Here is an 18,069-nt window from a genome sequence, read left to right as displayed (position 1 = left end):
AAATAAATAAATAAATAAATAAATAAATAAATAAATAAATAAGTAAATAGAAACTAAGACCTATGCATCCTAGGTGTACGCTCTACCACTGAACTACATTCCTAGACCTCTTTCCCCCCCCTTCATTACTGTATTAAAAACATTCATTTATTGTGTCTGCTCTTGAATGCCAGAGAGCATGTGTAGGGGTTACAGATGGTCTATGGGAGTATGGAATCGGTTCTCCTTCTACCACTTGGATCCTAGGGATTGAACCTATGGTGAGGGAGTTAGTTTTCTCTTTCCAATATGTAGGTCCCAGGAATTGAACTCAGGCCATCAGACTTGCCAGCAGGTGCCTTTACTCACTGAGCCATTTTGCTGGCCCCTCTTCATTTTTAAAACGATTTCATTTTTACTTTCTGTACTCCTGGGGATGGCATCAATCTCCATGTGTCAGGCAAGTGTTCTACCACTGGGGTATACCACCAGCCACCAGATCATTCCATCCATAAACACTTTTCACTTCACACCTCTACCAGAGGTCAGGAAAGAAAGGAAAGGAAAGGAAAGGAAAGGAAAGGAAAGGAAAGGAAAGGAAAGGAAAGGAAAGGAAAGGAAGAAAGAACGAACCACCACCATCTCATTTCATATCCACCAAAGCCCACAGGATTCTTTATCAGCCAGTGATACTGTCTGCCTCAGGTCCTGGTCTCTGCTATCTCAAAGGGTCTTTGTTGAGTTGGTCTGCTCAAGAGGAGCCAAACAAGAGCCCCCTCTGCCTGGCGGATGCTCTTCCTGTCTCACCCACTCCACCACAGACATCTTCCTTTGTCCCACTGTACCGCTTGAGCGAGGACCAGAGTCTTGTCCAGTGTGATGGCCACCCTCAGGATCCCTGCGGTTCCGTTTAGCATGCTCCCTTTCCCTGTATTTCCTGTAGGCTGAACTGCGCGTGCACAGAGGGCAGACTTACTGCCTGCCTGCTCTACAGCCTACTTGATCGGGCCTTCATGCCAGGAGGGGAGGGAAAATGACACAGACAAAACCAGAGCCCCAAAGAACTCCTGGAGAGAAGCTGCTAAAGGAAATGTTCCCAGTGACTGGGGTGGTTAAGACACTCACGTCCAATCTTAGAGCCTCCCCGCGGAGCCCCCTTCCTCCCAGGACTCCATATTGCTTCTGAAAGAAACCTAAACTCCTTCTCCTGGCCACAAGCCAATAGATCTGGCCCCTAACTACTGAAAACACCTGTGGCGCCTTCCTTACCTTTCCAGGGTGCTTCCAACCTATGTTACTTGCCAGGCCTGTCACCCAGTCTGCTCTCTTCCTGTTGTTCTAGCAGTTGCCACCAACCAAATCTCTTTTGCACGGTATCTGTTTGCCGACCGCCTCCACCTCTAGGCTGTCAGCTCTAGAGTGGTAAGGTCACTTGCATGGCTCACAACTGTGTCCCTTACCCACACTCCTGTGGGGGATAACCTGGCACTGTTTGGAAATGGCGTCATTCTGACCAGGGGTGAAGCACACACTCTGGTCCACAGGCCACAGGGAAGGAGTTCCCATTTCTAACTCTCCCCAGAACCATTTCTCTCTGTTTCTCCCTTGGATGAAAACCCCCTGCTGGATAAGAAGGGAAAGAAAGAGTTCACTATCTGGAGAGGAAGCTGCCTCTTATTCCTGCTAGCAGGACTGACTTTATTCAAGACAGCACAGTGGGGGGGGGGATATATAGGAGGTGTGGGGGTTGAGCACCTGGGCTGGAGGAGTGACCTGTGACTTTTCTGTCTCTTATCCTGTCTTAGACAGTGTTTTAGTGCTGAGGAGAGACACCATGAGCACGGCAATTCTTATAAAAAGAAAGCATTTAATTTGGGCTGGTTTAGTTTCGGAGGGTTAGTCCACAGTCATCAAGGCAGGAGCACGACGGCCTGCAGGAAGACATGGTAGCCAAGACATGGCGGCTGGGAGTTCCACATCCAGATCTAAAGCAGCAGGATGAGAGGCACTGGGACTAGCTTGGGCTTTTAAAAGTTCAAAGTTCACCCCAACAAAGCCATACCTACTCCAACAAGGCCATACATACCTCTTAAATCCCTCTCAAGTAGTATCACTCCCTGATGACCAAGCATTCATATATATAAGCCTATGTGACCATTTCTATTCAAACCACCACAGTCTCTGAGGCTGGGCATAGCTACTCTGGTAGATACCCCGAGAGTGCTTGTCTAGTGAGAAAGTGATGCCCCCGTGTGCTCATGAATCATGAAGTAGGTGTTTTCTAACATTTGTTTAGAGGTACAGCGTGAACATCAGGGAAAAACAAAGAGGGGCCTGTGGAACAGGTTCATGGACCCAAACAGAAGAGACACCAGCCTCTGAGATGGGGAGAAGTAGGAGAGGGAGGGGAGGGATCAAGATGGCCTGTTTTCTGTGGGTGCCCACGAGTCAGGGGTATAGGAACATTCCTTGAGAAACTTGAGAGATGCCCCAGGGAAAAAAACAGGAAAGACAAAAGGGGCGAGGGTAGGGGTGCTCACTGCGAACTACACACCAGGGGCATGGTCCTCAGACACTCCAATCTGAGAGCCGAGACTACTGGGTCACCCCAGCTTTCCAAAGCAATCAGAAATCTAGAATTTCATGCAATTTTTCCCCATCTAAAACACAAAAGCGGCAGGGGTGACAGCAACAAACCCAGTGTGCACTGCAGAGTTCTGGGAGGAATTTCAGGAAACCCGTGTGTCTGAGTTCCCCCATCTCCCTGCTTCTCCCTGCTTCATATTTCCCTCAGTGGCTTCTGATCTGTGAAAGGGAGACGGTGTACCCTAGTACCACAAGAAGAGACGGCAGGCTTCGCTCTTCATGGTGAACCACTGCCGTGTGCTGTGTTTCTGGTCTATTAGTGAACCTTTGCTTCTTCTGAGCCTTGCAGGCACTCCACTGATGCGCCACATCCCAGGCCTGAACTTTCATCCTCCATCTCCTGTTTTAGACAGGCTTTCACTAAGTATCTCAGGCTAACCTTGAACTTGTGATGCTCCTGCCTCAGTGTCCTCTGGAATACTGGGATTATAGAGGTGCGCCACCATGCCTGCTAGTTTTATGACAACTCGACAGAAGCTAGAGTATTTAGAGAGGCAACTGAGAAAGTGCCTCCATAAGATCCGGTTGTAGGGCATTTTTTTAATTAGTGATTAATGGGGGAGGTCCCAGCTCAATGCAGGTGGTGCCATCCATGGGCTAGGGGTCTTTGATTCTACAAAAAAGCCGGCTGAGCAAGCTATGAGGAGCAAACCAGTAAGCAGCTCCCTCCATGGCCTCTGCACCAGCTCCTGCCTCCAGGCTCTTTCCCTGCTTGAGTCCCTGCCCTCACTGCTTTTTTTGATAATGAACTGCGGTGAGTGAAATAAACCGTTTCCTCCCCAAGTTGCTTTGATCATGGGGTTTCATCATAGCAATAGAAACCCTAACTAAGACAGGAGCATTACTGAGAAACTACAACGACTGTCCACAACGCAAGGGGCAGGCTAAACGTGGGGAGAGAGGCTGGGTTGCAGCCTCTGGTGACTGGCGGGTGTCACAAGGTGGAAATGTTCCTGTTCATATTCATTTATGGGCTGAGTCTACCATTAAAGCTTTAGCTCCGGAACACAAGGATGCTTCCCAGGATGGCCTGTGCCGAGCTGTGCTCATGGAGGGTTATGTGGCCCAGGTACTGCACAGATGGAGACTTTTTTCCCTCTGAGGTCACACTAGGGCTGGGGTGGCTTAGCTGGAAACCTGACTTGCTGTGGCATGCACTCCTGACAGATGAGTTCTCCTGATGGAATCTGGCTTCCAGTTCTGTGGACACTGTAGATCACACCTTGCTGTCAACACACAGATTTCTACAAGCTGGGGGCTCTGCACGGAGCTGGATCTCTGTGCTGTGCTGAGTGGTGCCCACAGCCTCTGGGGCTTGGTGAGTTGTCCCATGTTAAAACACACTGAGGTCTTCCCAAAAGGGCAACCAATTATGAGAGAAGCATGGTATGTGCCCAAAAACCAAATGGCTAGGCTCCAACAGTGGTGTGAACCATGGACCACTGCTGGCAGTGACACAACCTCATTCCTGCTTCTCCATCACCACTGCCCTCCCAGGCTGAACACCCCAAACCTGAAAATCTGAAACACTGTAATTGCCAAGTGGGCACAGGGATGCACATCTTTAATCCTAGCCCTAGAGGTAGAGACAGAGAGCATCTGAAGTGCAAGGACATCCGTGGCTTGAAGGCCATTCTGGGACATGAGACCGCCCCCCTTATTTATTTATTAATTTTTAAAGGTCCATGTGCCAACATGATGCTACAAATGGAAAATTCCACTGCTGCTTTTTGGTCCCAAGCACTCTGGACTCCATTTGCACTCCCATTCTTCCAGAAAGCTTTGGAGGGAGCTCCCCCCCCCCAGTATAGAAACAGGGCAGGGGGGGCAGAACTTGGGGGAGGGGAGGGGGTGCATCTTGAAACCATGGGAGGCTCACAGTACACCTGGGCCTACAGAGTGTCACTCTGGGACACTGGCTTAGCTTTTCCTGGTCCTTACTTACTCTTGCTCCTCTGACCTCCCCATGGTTCTGTATGTTCCTCACGACATTGTGTCTGAATGAGATTACCAAGTTTGGCTCCTGGGATCACATGCCAAGAAAGTGGCTGAGAAAGAGTGAGTGGGAGAAAGGCAGGGTAGGCCCAGTGTCAGCAAAGGGTGACGCAAAGGCAGTCAGCAGGACCCACTGGGCGGCAAGTGACCAGATCACATTTAAAGGGAGCAATGAAGACCTAGTTATTTCCTAACTAGGGGGCCAGGGATGGTGGCTCTAGTCCTGGTTGGAGAAATAGGGCCATGATGTTAGGTGTGTCCTATCCTTTCCTGCTGTACAACTCCACACAGTAGGGACATCCACTGTACCCATTTCAAAAATGGGGCAAGGACAGTAACATGACCAAGTCACCCCGTTTGGCAGGTAGCACAGTTAGGACTCAAACCATGGAAGTTTGGCTCCCATCCTTGACCACTCTGCTCTAAATGAAAGTCAAGTATGCTGTGAGGCTACACTTCCTGGTTGCCCAAGTCAGTGGAGGTTTGAGCAATACCAGGGTCCATGTTAAGTACCCCAATCTCATTAGGAGGAGTCGATGCAAAGACAGTCATTAGCCCCACAACAGCGATCCAGGCCTTGACCATGCAAACCTGCTCTGTATTCAGTGCCAAAGAACTCAGAGGACTCGTGTGTTTAATTGAAAAGGGCAGTGTGTATCTACAGCCAGTCCACTCCACCCGGCTCTAGCCACCTGCCCTGCTTTTCAGGGTGTTTAATAGGCATGACTCTTTTCCCTTGGGGAAGAGGAATCGTGGATAAAAATCACACACTGAAATTCTTAGTGTGCGTTCTATCTTATTTTTATACCACAGCATGTCAAGGCAGGTGCATGGGCGTTCACAGGGCTGCGAACAGAAGAGCCTCAACGGCCTAATATGCATGAGCAGAGAATAGGCTGAGTGAACCTGGATGACTCAGTCCAGGAAGGACGAAGCACTTGTAGCAAAAGTGAGGCAGAGCAGTGGAGGAGAAACGCGAGATGTCCATGAGCCCGAAATTGGGAATGAGAGTGTGCACGGACTGCGTGCTGACAGCCCGAATGCATGCTTGCAGCATGCTAAGTCAGGGGCTTTATGTATGGGCCTATTTAACCCACAGATCAAGGCTGGGAGGAAGGGGCTAATGCCACCCTTGTCTTAAAGCCGATGTGCCCCGTGTGGTGGTGCACGCCTCATCTCAGCACCCGCTGGGCTGACCGAGTGTATAAAATGGAACAAACTCTGGAGACTCACTAGTTCACACTTGGGCAGTCCCTGTATGAGCCTTGTTCTCGGGCCATGGTACCCAAACCACAGTGAGTCCTAAGGCCACACAGAGGCTGAGCTCACTCAAAGGCTTACACTGCCACGTCTCTGTTTTATTTTGTTCTCTTGTGCAGCTGAGTTCATATAGGTTAGAGGCTCATAAGGAGAGAGAGACACACACAGCTAAAGAGTCAACGCCTTGAGAGTTTACGCTGCTAACTCTTGGAGGTCTCCCTTGCACAGCAGCTGGAGCATTGCGGACTGAAGCGAAGACCACCCAAGTTCCACTCTGACTGCCACCAAACTAGCTAGATCTCGGGCACACAGACAAAGAGGAGCCTTTCTCTGCCTCCAACTCCTATCTTTAAGATGCAGAAGAGGATATGGCTTCAGTCTGAGCACAGTCCTACATCTGCTTATGTCAAGCCTCAGCACACTCACTGCATCGTGACGTACCCATACATCAAGCAAAACAAATGCAGCCTTGTAACGGCTCCTTTTGAATTACAGGAATAGCAAGCCCCTTTTCCCAGGAGCCCAGAGCCTGGGGTGGGGAGGTAGCCCCTGGAGCACCTGTGGGACCGGATGGGTGAGTGAAGGTGTCACACCTCCCCCAGAGCACATGTGGCTTGAACATCTTGTTCCAGTCTGGACGCAGTCCCACTCTCTGCAAATGTGACTCGGAGATGCACAATTGGAAAGAGATGCTTCCTGGCCACAGTCAGGAGCAGCCCACCCAGGAGCAACAGCTATGTCCTAGAAAGGGGGAGGTATGACAGAGACAGGCCTCAAAGGCAGGAGGAAGAGCCTGTTGGGGTAACTACATGTCAGGGGACAGAGCCTCTGCTCCAGGCTGCCTGTGGGTGTCTCACTAGCAAGCTCACAGGCAAACTACAGCACAGGAGTCCATGGCTGCTGCTTCTCACTGCTGCCCAGTATCTCCATTGCCCTCATAAGGCACAACAGTGGGTGGGTGGTTCCCACAGATAAAACACTGAGGAATTCCCCCTGTGAGGCTTGCCCCTGTGGCCAGGCTAGGCTCCTAGGCAGAAGATGGCGTCCCGTCAGCATGGAGCCTGACTTGCAAGCTAATTCCAGCTAATTGCCACCGAAACCTGCTAAGATCACATCTGTTGGGCCTGGAGATTAAATCAATATTTGACAATCTTGATTAAACATAGAAAGGGAATCCTTGTAAAAGAACAGCTGTTCAAGCCCCATCCTGTTCCTGGGGGGCGGGGGAGTCTTCACCTGAGGACGGCTGTGTGCTGGGAGGATATTGGGGGTGTGAGTGGAGACCCCAGGAGAGTGATCAGAAAGGCTTCTGTGGGGAGAGAAGAGAGAGAAGGGGGTGCTGGACATACCCTAAACTGAGCCTTGACTCTTAGGTGGCCTCCTGCCACAGTGGTTTATCCTAAGTGGCCCCTGATCCCTGACTGCCACATCCTTGTCAGAGCACAGGACAGCAACCCCTGGGGCTCCAGCCTCTATTTACCACCAAGGGAGCACTTAGGCAAATGCACTCAGGACGGGAGAGGGAGAGCGCCCACACCTGGGTCTGGCTGACTCCAGGTCGGTCCTGTGACCCCTCGGTGGTGCAGCACCACTCGGTAGCACCAGACGTCACCAGTGGGAGAAGCCCTGCCCTGCACATCTGTGGAGTTGAGGTCCAGCTGCAGCCTGCTCCATCCAGTCCAGAAGCCTTCCCACAGCAGGGGTGTCCTGACCCCCAAGCCCCACCAATCTCCCCCTTTTCCTACTTTGTTTCTCATCAATGAGTTGTCTTTATCCTCTGCCGATCCTGCATGGCACTTCTGTGGGGGACTTATTATCTCCCCCACTTTACAGAGTAGAACTCTGGGGCTCAAAGCAGCAAGCCACCCACTGAAGATCACAGTCCAAAGTCTGGATGGGTCAGAAACTTCCGTCTACATATGTGTGTATGTGTATGTGCCTGTATAACTTTATGAGAACAAGAGATTTCAGATGCCCTGGAACTGTTGTTTAAGGTAGTTTGTGGGCGCTTGGAAGCAAATCTGGGTGGGTCTTCTAGACCTTAACCAGTAAACGTCCTTCACTGTTGAACCATCTCTCCAACCCCTGAGATCTAACCTCAGCCATTACATCTGTCTCTGGAGACCCGAGGATTTGTTTTGGTTCTGCAAAAGCACCTGTTCTGGCTGGTGTGTGAGATGCACACTTGTGGAACTACACTAGACAGTGCCCTTGGCCGGTAGTGCTTTCACTCCCTTCATAGCCCCCACCCACCCATCCATCATGGGCAGGGTCTGTGTGGACTTAAACCTCTGGACCTGCTGGGGAAAGAGCACTTACGAGGCAGGGCAGGACAGGAGACTAGGGCTGTGTCTCAGAACAGTCTCAGAGCAACTTACCACAGGTCATCGGGGGACAGAGGAAGGGACCTCCACCCACCTTGAAAAGGGAGGTGGGCTCCTGCTTTCCTCCCCACAGTAAGGAGGGGAGCACAGATCACACGGTAGGACAGGATGACAGAAACATGAATGCCAGCTCTACGCCTGCAGCAATACACAGAAGGCTCTGGAAGGGTTACAGTTTCTTCTGCGGCCTACTGGCCTGGCTAGCAGATCCTGAGAGCTGGCTGCTCTGTTTATGTATCATTCTGCCCCTGGGCAGTGTTGCAGAGAGGGGGCATCAGGCCAGATGGAAGAAGACAGACTGCAAGATGCACAACACACACACACACACACACACACACACACACACACACACACACGCAGTGGAACCTTTCTCCAGGTAATGTGGCAACCAAAATAAAAATGTTCTTACCCTCTGAACCAGTAATGTTACTTCTGGGAATTGATCCCAAAGAAATAACTAGAGTAGAAGAAAAGTATTAATGGCATTGATTATAAAGGGAAACAAAGCAACAGCATTGGCCCCCTGATGGCTTATGGAGCATGACCCCACATCCACTGACCATAAACACTCCTGCAGCAAAGAGTACACACATGCATTCAGAGAGAGGCTGGGAACACGTGTTAAAACTGAAGACAGTAGTGACCAGTTGTTTACACTTCCATTTATTTCCCAAATTACTTTAAATCACCCCCTTTCCTTTCTTTTCTTTCCTTCTCCTTTTCTTCTTCCTCCTCCTTCTCTTTTTAAAAGAAGACAGGATCTCTCAAAGTAGTCCTGGCTGTCCTAGAGCTCCCTATGTAGACCAGACTGGCCTTGAGCTCACAGAGATCCTCCTGCATCTGCCTCCTGAAGAGTCTGACTTTGTCTGCACGTGTGTATTGCACCACATGTGGGGCCATGGGAAAACCCCAAAGCTAGAGGTACAAATGCTTCTGGGAACCAAACTTGGGCCTTCTGCAAGGGCAGCAAGAGCTGTTAAATCATTCTCCAGCTCAGCTCCAAATTCTTGGGGCAGTTATTACCAAGTGTGGGGCCAGCCACGGCTGCAGAGTATACACACACACACACCCCACAGATACTCTTCTCTTCATGAACAGTGCTCAGAATGATAAACTAGAGCTGGGCTTAACTATTAGCATAGTCCTAGCCTAGACCACAGTAACCCAGGGCCTGATCCCCAGCACCGCACAGGGCTTAGTCGTCCTCCCCTACTTCCCCTTACCCCCGTCCAATCAGGAGATTGGAGGATCAGTAATTCAAGGTCATCCTTGTTTCCAAAAATAAAACCAAACAAACAAACAAAAAGTGACAGTTTTCTACATTAAAGCCAGCCTCAGTCCAATTGCAGAAAGGGCATCTATTAGGTACTTCCCCTCCAGGACCCAGCAGAACCCAGGGCGGCCTTGTCACTCCCACTGCAGATGAGGTGGAGGGGGACGACAGAGTGCTGTCATTCATTACTTCCCTTCTTAAACCAGACCCTCCTAAGTGAGGATGGACTCTGCTAGTGTTGTCCCCAGGACGCCAGGGCTGGTGGGTACATTCAAGGGCATGCTGCTCCTCTTAGTTTGCACTGGGCTGGGCCAGCAGGGCGCCCAACCCAAGCAGCAGCTCTGGAGGGTTAATTCTAGTTAACTGAAGGTAAATGGGTCTGCTTTCTTAACAAACAGGAGTAGCCTCACCCAGCACTTCCCTTTCACCCTCTGGGTCTGAATGCCCACCAGGGGGTTCAGCAGACTTGAAAGGTGTCTCCCTCCCTCCCAGGCTACAAAGGGACAATGTTGACAGACAGCAGTCCTACCAAGGTCCCTGGGTTATAAATAAGGACACTGAAGCACAGCATGGTGGTCTCCAGCCCAGGTTACAGTGCCAGTCTGAATTTTTTTTTTTTTTCTGAAACTGGGTTTCTCTGTGTAGTTTTGGAGTGTCCCCTGGAACTCGCTCTGTAGCCCAGGCTGGCCTTGAACTCAAGAGTCCCGCCACTCTCTGCTTCCCGAGTGTTCGGGTTAAAGGCGTACACTGCAGCCACTACTACTACTAGTCCACAATCTTGACTATGGTCCCTTGGTGTCTGGAATCAGGGTCACCAGCATGGGCTCGGGAGAAACTTTCCATTCCTTCTGCTTTTTTGCTGAGTCCTTTCCTTGTCAATAACAACCCCCTCCCAGACAGAGGCAGGAGCTTTGCGCGCGCGCGCGCACACACACACACACGCGCGCGCGCGCGCGCGCACACACACACACACACACACACACACACACACACACACCACACACAGTTGGATGAACCGGAGACACATCAGAGGTGTCACTCCCAGAAAAAGAAAGTTTCCTGGTTTCCAAGAAGGTTGTGTGTGTTCAACAAGATGAGAACAAAACACAGGACACGGAGAAAGGACCTGGTACGTCCCCTCTTTGAAAACCACCTCTGACCACAAAGGCTCACCAATCTGCAACTCTGCTTCTGTTTTGGCTTTTCTGTCTTCCTTTCTCCCGCTATCCCCTACCCCGAGACAGGGTCTCATTATATAGCCTGGTTGGCCTGAAACTCACTAGGTAGAACAGGCTAGCCTTGAATTCACAGATTCACCTGCCTCTCCTCCTGAGCTGGGATGAAAGTTGTGCACCACCACGCCCAATCGCCTTCTGCTTGTTGCAAAGATGGGGGTCCCACTACTGGTAACTCAGGCCAGCCTCAAACTCTCTTTCCCTCACCTGTGCTTGAGTGACAGGGATGTGCCACTGGAAGCTTGGGTATTAACCCCATCACTCTTCTCTGTTTAGCCAATCCACTAACTCATGTTCTGTCCAGGGACAGCCCTGATTGGCTTCCTGAGCTGCCTGTCTACCAGGTGCTTCCCCTTAGACACAATAGCCAGAAAAGAGTAACACCAGGGAACTAGTCACACCTACTTGTGTGACCCTCCTCGTGGAGGTCAACTGAGACAATCCCAGGCAGCAGGAGACCCACTTCCCACCAGGCCCTGCTCTAAGCACTGTTCAGTGCTGGCTCATTTGATCAGTATAATCTTCTAGAGAGATACTATTGCCATTCCCATTTCATACATGAGAAACTGAGGCACAAACAAAAGTACCTTATATAAGGAAGGCTACACTGTGGATAGAGGCAAAGCTGAGTTCAAATCCAGCCCACTGACTAAGAATGCTCTTAATGGCTAAGCTTTCCTGGCCTCGCACCATAAGTAAAAGTGGCATTGTCCATGGCTTGAGGGCACCCTGGAGCCAGATCTGAGTGAGGGCAGAGTTCACCCCGGAGGCACTCCCCAAAGCATTCCAATTCCTCTTGGCTCAGCCACCAGCTCTGAAACACACACCTCACTTTATTACCTTTGGGTGTGAACGCATTAATCCCTTGGTGTCTGGAATCAGGGTCACCAGTACAGGGTCTGGAGAAACTTGCCATTCCTTCTGCTTTTTTGCTGAGTCCTCTCCTTGTCAATACCCCTCCCCAGCCAGAGGTTCCTTCATAGATGTGGACACACAGACACCCCCCCTCCCCACTTCTGGCACAAATTTGTCTTAATTAGGGTTTCTGTTGCTGCAATGAAACACCACGACTAAAGAGCAAGCTGGGGAGAAAAGGGTTTATGTGGCTCACACGTCAGCATTGCTGTCCATCACTGGAGGAAGCCAGGACAGCAACTCAAGCAGGGCAGGATTCTGAAAGCAGGAGCTGATGTGGAGCTATGAAGGGGAGCTGCTTACAAGCCTGCTTCCCCTGCCTTGTTCAGCCTGTTTTCTTATAGAACCAAGGAAGGGCACCACCCACCATGGGCTTGGCCCTCCCCCAATTGATCACTAATTGAAAAAATGCCACACAGCTGGTTCTATAAGGAGATTTCCTCAACCGAGGCTCCTTCTTCACTGATGACAGTAGCTTGTGTCAAGCTGACACACAAAACCAGTCAGTACAACTGACCCCTTGTCAACTTGACACACAAATGCATCACTACTGAGCCACTACCCTTCCCTTCGAATTCACTCCTAAGATTTCGCATTAAAATCACGATTTTTTTCTTTGAGTCAGGGTTTCTCTGTGTAACAGCCCTGGCTGTCCTGGAACTCGTTCTGCAGACCATGCTACCCTCAGAGATCCGCCTGCCTCTGTCTCCCGAGTGCTGGAATTAAAGGTGTGCATTACCACTGCCTGGTAAAATCATGAATAATTTTTAAAGTTCCACAGTCTTTACAAATTCAAACTCATTAAAATTTCAGTCTCTTTAAAATATTCACTCTCTATAAAAAAAAATCCAAAATCCCCTTTAAAAGTTCAAATCCTTCAGCTGTGGGCTCCTTTAAAAATTAAAATTAAATACCTTCTTCAAGAGGAAAGAACCAAGGCACCACTACAATCTGAATCCAAGCAAAACCAAACTCCAACAGTATATATAAATAACTCAATTTCCAATTATCTGTGATTTATTCATGATCTTCTAGATTTCTGCAAAGAGCCAAGGTAACTTCTCCAGCTCTGCCCTCGGCAGCACACACAGCTTGTCTGTTAGGCTCCAGGGCCAGTGAAGGGATGGACGTACTGACAAGGCGAGCGTAAGCAAAGAACGGACACACTCCACTGTGGATGCGCACGCACTGGACACACGTACCCACCAGCCGTGGTGCCCTAGGAGATACAGATGTTAAAGTGAGGAGTGTGGGCTGGGGCAGTCTATGGGCAGGAGCTTGGGTAGAATGAGAACGGACACCTGCCACCAACCTGTCCACAACCTGTCCACAACCTGTCCATGGCCCAAGGCCAGCAGTGACCCTGAATTGGGCCTTACAGATTCGTGGGGACACGTGAAGCACTTTTGCTATGGTTGGATCTGTGGACAACTCAGTACCTCAACTAGGGGACTAGAAACGTGAGATGTGGCAGAGAACACGTAACAATGTGGCCAGCTCTCAAACACAAGCTGTTGGGTGAAAACCATGAAAAACAGAAAGTACAAATCCAAGGCCATTTCTGGAAGCTTATGCTTGTCTGTAGACAGTGTCTCTCTACATAGCCCAGGCTATCCTTACTCTGTAGACCAGGCTAGCCTCGAACTCACAGAGATCCACCTGCCGTTGCCTCCCCAGTGCTGGGATTAAAGGCATGCACCACCACACTCAGCTGATAGCCACAGCTGTACCACAGACACTTTGAAAAGAGGTAGTAGTGGCTGGAAGGACTGAGAAAAAAGGAAGACAATCTACCCGGGGACGGGAGGAGGTACTCGTCTTTTCTAACAGCAGACAAGCTGCGTAGCAAGTCTCTGCCGCTCTTCCTGTGGGGATAGGAGGGTGAAGGAGGCATGCAGGAGGAGCAGGACACAGGGCGCAGTACTTCTTCAAAGGAAAACCACACTGCTTTGTTCTCAAGAGCCACCAAATCTGTTGAGCCCGATGCCATCTGTGAGTGTGTGAGCTCCAGGCAGGAACAGAGCAGAGAGTCTCTACCCTGTGGTGGCCACTGAGATGCAGCTCAATCCCCACTTCCCAGCTCTAATTGGTCAAAGGCAACAGGGTGAGTTGTTCCTCTCTGATCTGACTAGCCAACTGGTAGGGACACATGACCTAAGCTGGACCAATTGTAGCCAGAAAGGATTTATCACTCAAGGGGAAAGGGGCTCTGAAACACGTGCACTCTCTCAATGCCTGTAGGCAAGAAAGCACGTGGCTCTCTATTCTAGACGTCACTGGAAGCCAGTCTGGGATCCAGGGACGTGAGGAAGAAGCCAGGATTGAGGGCTGGTATCTGGGACACACATGTGGAGCTGCTGATGTCACCCACCTCTGGACTTCTGAACATATGAAACACCTTTCCTATTTGGCTAGATGGTGCCAGCGTGTTTGCTATTTGCAAGCACAAAATCCTGATGGAGATGTGCAGGCTAGCCAGCTGTCTTCTCTGTTTTTCTAAGACGGGGTCTTGCTATGCAGTCCAGGCTGGACTGGAACTTGTGATCCTGTTGCCTCAGCCTCCTGAGCGCTGGGATTATAGACAGGTGTCACTACACCCGGCCAGCCAGTTCCTTTTTGATTATTAAAGATCTCTACAAGCGGGAAATGGGCAGCAGCAGCAGGAACAGGAAGGCCAGCCTCCCCCATATAAAGAGATGGATGGTTTGCAGTCCTGTGTATGTGGGAACCACCAGCAGTGGCTCACTGTATTCCCCCCATCTTCACAACAGCTGCTGCACTACAGCAGGTCCCCGTGTTCTGCTGCTCCTGATAGCAGCAGGGGGCTCGTCCCCAGCTGCTGGGCTGAGGATGACAGACAGCCCTGAAGCCGGCTGGCTCTCCAGCAGCTGCTCTGTTCCTGCATCAAAGGTCGGTCTTTAGGATCTGGGACACTGCTGTGAGCTCTGAGAAGGCACATGGCCTGAGGACCTCAGCGCGTGGACCGCTCTAGACTCCCAGCGTCCCATCACCCCATCAGATGAAAGGGCAAGTAAGAAGAGTGGGAACAAAGGGCCCTGGGTCTGATCGCTTTCTATCTGTAAGCAGTTGGGTGCCTGGACCCACAAAGCACTGACACAGCCTGTCACATGAATTTGGAAAGCACTGAGCAGAGAGTGCCACACACATGGCCATTTCATTACAAATGTCATTTGACAGTGTGTAACTCTTATTTAATCACTGAAGGGCTGGAGAGATGGCTCAGCGGTTAAGAGCACTGCCTGCTCTTCCAAAGGTCCTGAGTTCATTTCACATGTGGTAAAATGTACCTGTTTTAACAATATATTTGATGACTTGTGTGGGGGTTGGTTTTTTTCTTTTCTCGTGTTTTGTCTCAGACGTTGGCCTGGAACTCTCTAGATAGCTGAGGATGATCTTGAACTTCTGATCCTCCTGTCTTGGCCTCTGAAGTGCTGGGATTACAGGTGTGAGCCACCGTGTCCAGTGTATTTGCTACTTTTCTCCAGAGGGCTAAGAGGCCATCGCCATCATAGTGGGGAAGTGTGAGCAAGCACCAGACATGGAAGCAGGAACAGCTCACGTCTCAGACCACAATCAGGAAACAGAGGAAGCAAACTCTAAATGTCACCCTAGTGACACACTTCCAGCAAGGCCAAGCCTCTTAAGATCGCCCCAACAGTTGGGGGGGACGACCAACTGGTGACCAAGTATTCAAATGCCACAGTCAATGGTATGGGATATCTTATTCAAACCACCATAGCCAGTGACATTTAATGAATTTCAACATATCTACAACTGTCCTGATATCTTCAGATGTCCTGAACTGAGCAAATTGTCCCCACCACCCCAAACAGCACCTCTTCCTTGTCCCTGCTTCTCAGGAAAGGGTCTCACTAGCTCACCTATGTTTGGGGCCTTGTAGAGGCCCAGGTGTAACACAATTAACAAAAACTCAGAGGCAGATATTGGGGTTCAAACTGAAGATCAGAAAAGCAAAGCAGCCAGTCACTGGCTCTTATCTCTACCTCAGACCGAAATGGCGATCCTGCCTCCAGAAATCTCAGAATGAGACTGAGCTGAGAGCTGTCTCCTCCCGTTTTATAATCGTCTCTAGGGCTGAGATTAAAGGAGTGCACCACCACTGCCTGGCCTCTATGGCTAACTAGTGTGATTACTGGGATTAAAGGAGTGCACCACCACTGCCTGGCCTCTATGGCTAACTAGTGTGATCACTGGGATTAAAGGAGTGCACCACCACTGTCTGGCCTCTATGGCTAACTAGTGTGATTACTGGGATTAAAGGTGTGTGCCACCACTGCCTGGTCTGTATGGCTGACCGGTGTGGCTCTCTGATCTTCAGGCAAGCTCTATGTATTAAAATACAAATGAAATATCACGACACCCAGTGATGAAGATAAACCTACTTCCACAGGATGATGAAGCTGGAGCCAGGGCAGCTTTCTTCCTTCCTCACCCTGCTAAGTGTGTGGGCAAATGAGGGAGAGTGATGAAGCAGCCAGGGCCTGGAGCCACCCTGGACCCTGCTATTTGGGGCTCGTCTGCCGTCTTCCCCCCTGCTGGCCTCTCACATCCGATTCTTAGACCCCCATCTCTGGAAAGCCACTAGAATCACAAGGAAATGCAAAATCTGGTCAGCTCTCCCCAAGGCCTGAACCCCCTTTTCCATGTCTGGCCTGAGGGTCAACTCTTGACCACTTGTCCATGGTCTCCTAAGCTCTGCCCATTTCCCATATCTACAGAACCCTCCTCATTCCTTTCTCTCTTCCTGTCTTTCTGAAAACTTTATATTCCCACCCCACACCCACAAGGCCTCTCTTTGTAGCCCAGGCTGGCCCAGAACTCCAGCTCCTCCTGTCTGAGCCTCATGCCCCCACCCAGTACTAAGATCACAGACATGTCATACCATGCCCAGCACCACAGAAAAGGTTTTCTCTTTTTTAGAGACAGAGTCTCATGTAGTCCAGGAAGGCCAATAACTCATTATGTAGCCCAGGATAACCTTGAACTCCTGACATTCTTACCTCTACCTCCCAAATGCTGGGATTACAGGTATACATCATCACGTATCACTAGCAATTTCACAAATGAGATTTTTTTTTTAGATTTTGCATTCTCTCTCTCTCTCTCTCTCTCTCACACACACACACACACACACACACACACACACACACACACACACACACCCCAAATTCTTAGAGGCCCTTGCTGGAGTCTAGCAAGGCGGTAGTCTACACTTCATGAGCAGCTTGCATGGATTGGTGTGATGAGGTCAGGAAAACAGGGCTAACAGCAGCTCCACTTACTGAGTCTGGGTATGCTGGGAGCCAATGAATCTCATCAAATAAAATTTTTATTGAGATTATTGTAGAGCTGGGAGGTGGTGCATGCCTTTAATCCCAGCACTCAGGAGGTAGAGGCAGGTGAGTTCCAGAACAGCCAGGGCTACACAGAAAAAACCTGTCTTGAAAAACCCAAGGGGGGGGGGAGATTATTGTAGACGCACATGGAATTGTGAGACATAATATATATGTTTTATGTTTAAATTATAGTTTGTAAATGCTAACACTGGATAAAACTCTAGAACAGTATCTTAACTAAAATGCAATCTTGATTTTATTCAGAGTTTTTTCTTGTTTTCTAAGATGGTCTTATACTCTACAGCCCTTGTGGTCTACAACTTACTACCATAGCCTAAGCTGCCCTTGAATTTGTGGCTATTCCCCTGTCCCCACCAACTTTAACCTCCTGTCCATGGATCTTCTAAGGACTGGGTGCTGCCCTGCTAGGATTACACCACATTCGGCTTCTTTTCTTTTTTAAAAATTATCATTTGTGTGTGGCAGGAGGGTGCACAGGTGTCATGAAGGGTGTGTGGAGGCCAGAGGAAGACGCTGTGGTTAGTCCTCTCCTTCAATCTGGATATGGGTTCCCAAGACTGAAGTTGGGTGACCAGGACATGCTGAAACTATCTTGCCAGCCCATTATTCAGGGTTCCTAGTTCATCACGTGCATGCTTGTGTATTCACCACCATGATAGGAGCAGGGAGGGTGCCTTGAGTGAGTCCATGGGTTCATCCCTGTCCTCTGTAAAGTCCTCATGCTGGTTCTTGCTTCTTCCATGCCCACCTCCCACCAATACCCCATTCCTAGCCATGGTCAGTCCATCTATGGCCCAACTATGTAAGTCTTCCGTTTAGAATGTCACACACGGGGGACTCATTCCGCAGATAGACTGGCTCTTCTCACCTGGCATCATCTATCTCCCAATGGTTTCTCCAGTCTGCCCCAGTGAGTCTCCACAGCTGGTTCCCCCTCCAGCCTGCCCCGTCTCCACAGCTGGTTCCCCCTCCAGCCTGCCCCG

General features: G+C 50.0%; 1 protein-coding gene across 1 annotated transcript in view; it reads right to left on the bottom strand.

The window, feature by feature from the left end:
- Window positions 1–18,069, bottom strand: part of Sipa1l3 (signal induced proliferation associated 1 like 3) — a 206,510-nt gene that overhangs the window by 85,724 nt on the left and 102,717 nt on the right. The window lies entirely within an intron of this gene.

The sequence above is a fragment of the Microtus ochrogaster genome, linkage group LG4 (genome assembly GCF_000317375.1).
Source record: "Microtus ochrogaster isolate Prairie Vole_2 linkage group LG4, MicOch1.0, whole genome shotgun sequence".
NCBI lineage: Eukaryota > Metazoa > Chordata > Mammalia > Rodentia > Cricetidae > Microtus > Microtus ochrogaster.
Note: the sequence above shows the minus strand (reverse complement) of the source record. Positions and strands in the feature narration are given on the sequence as shown.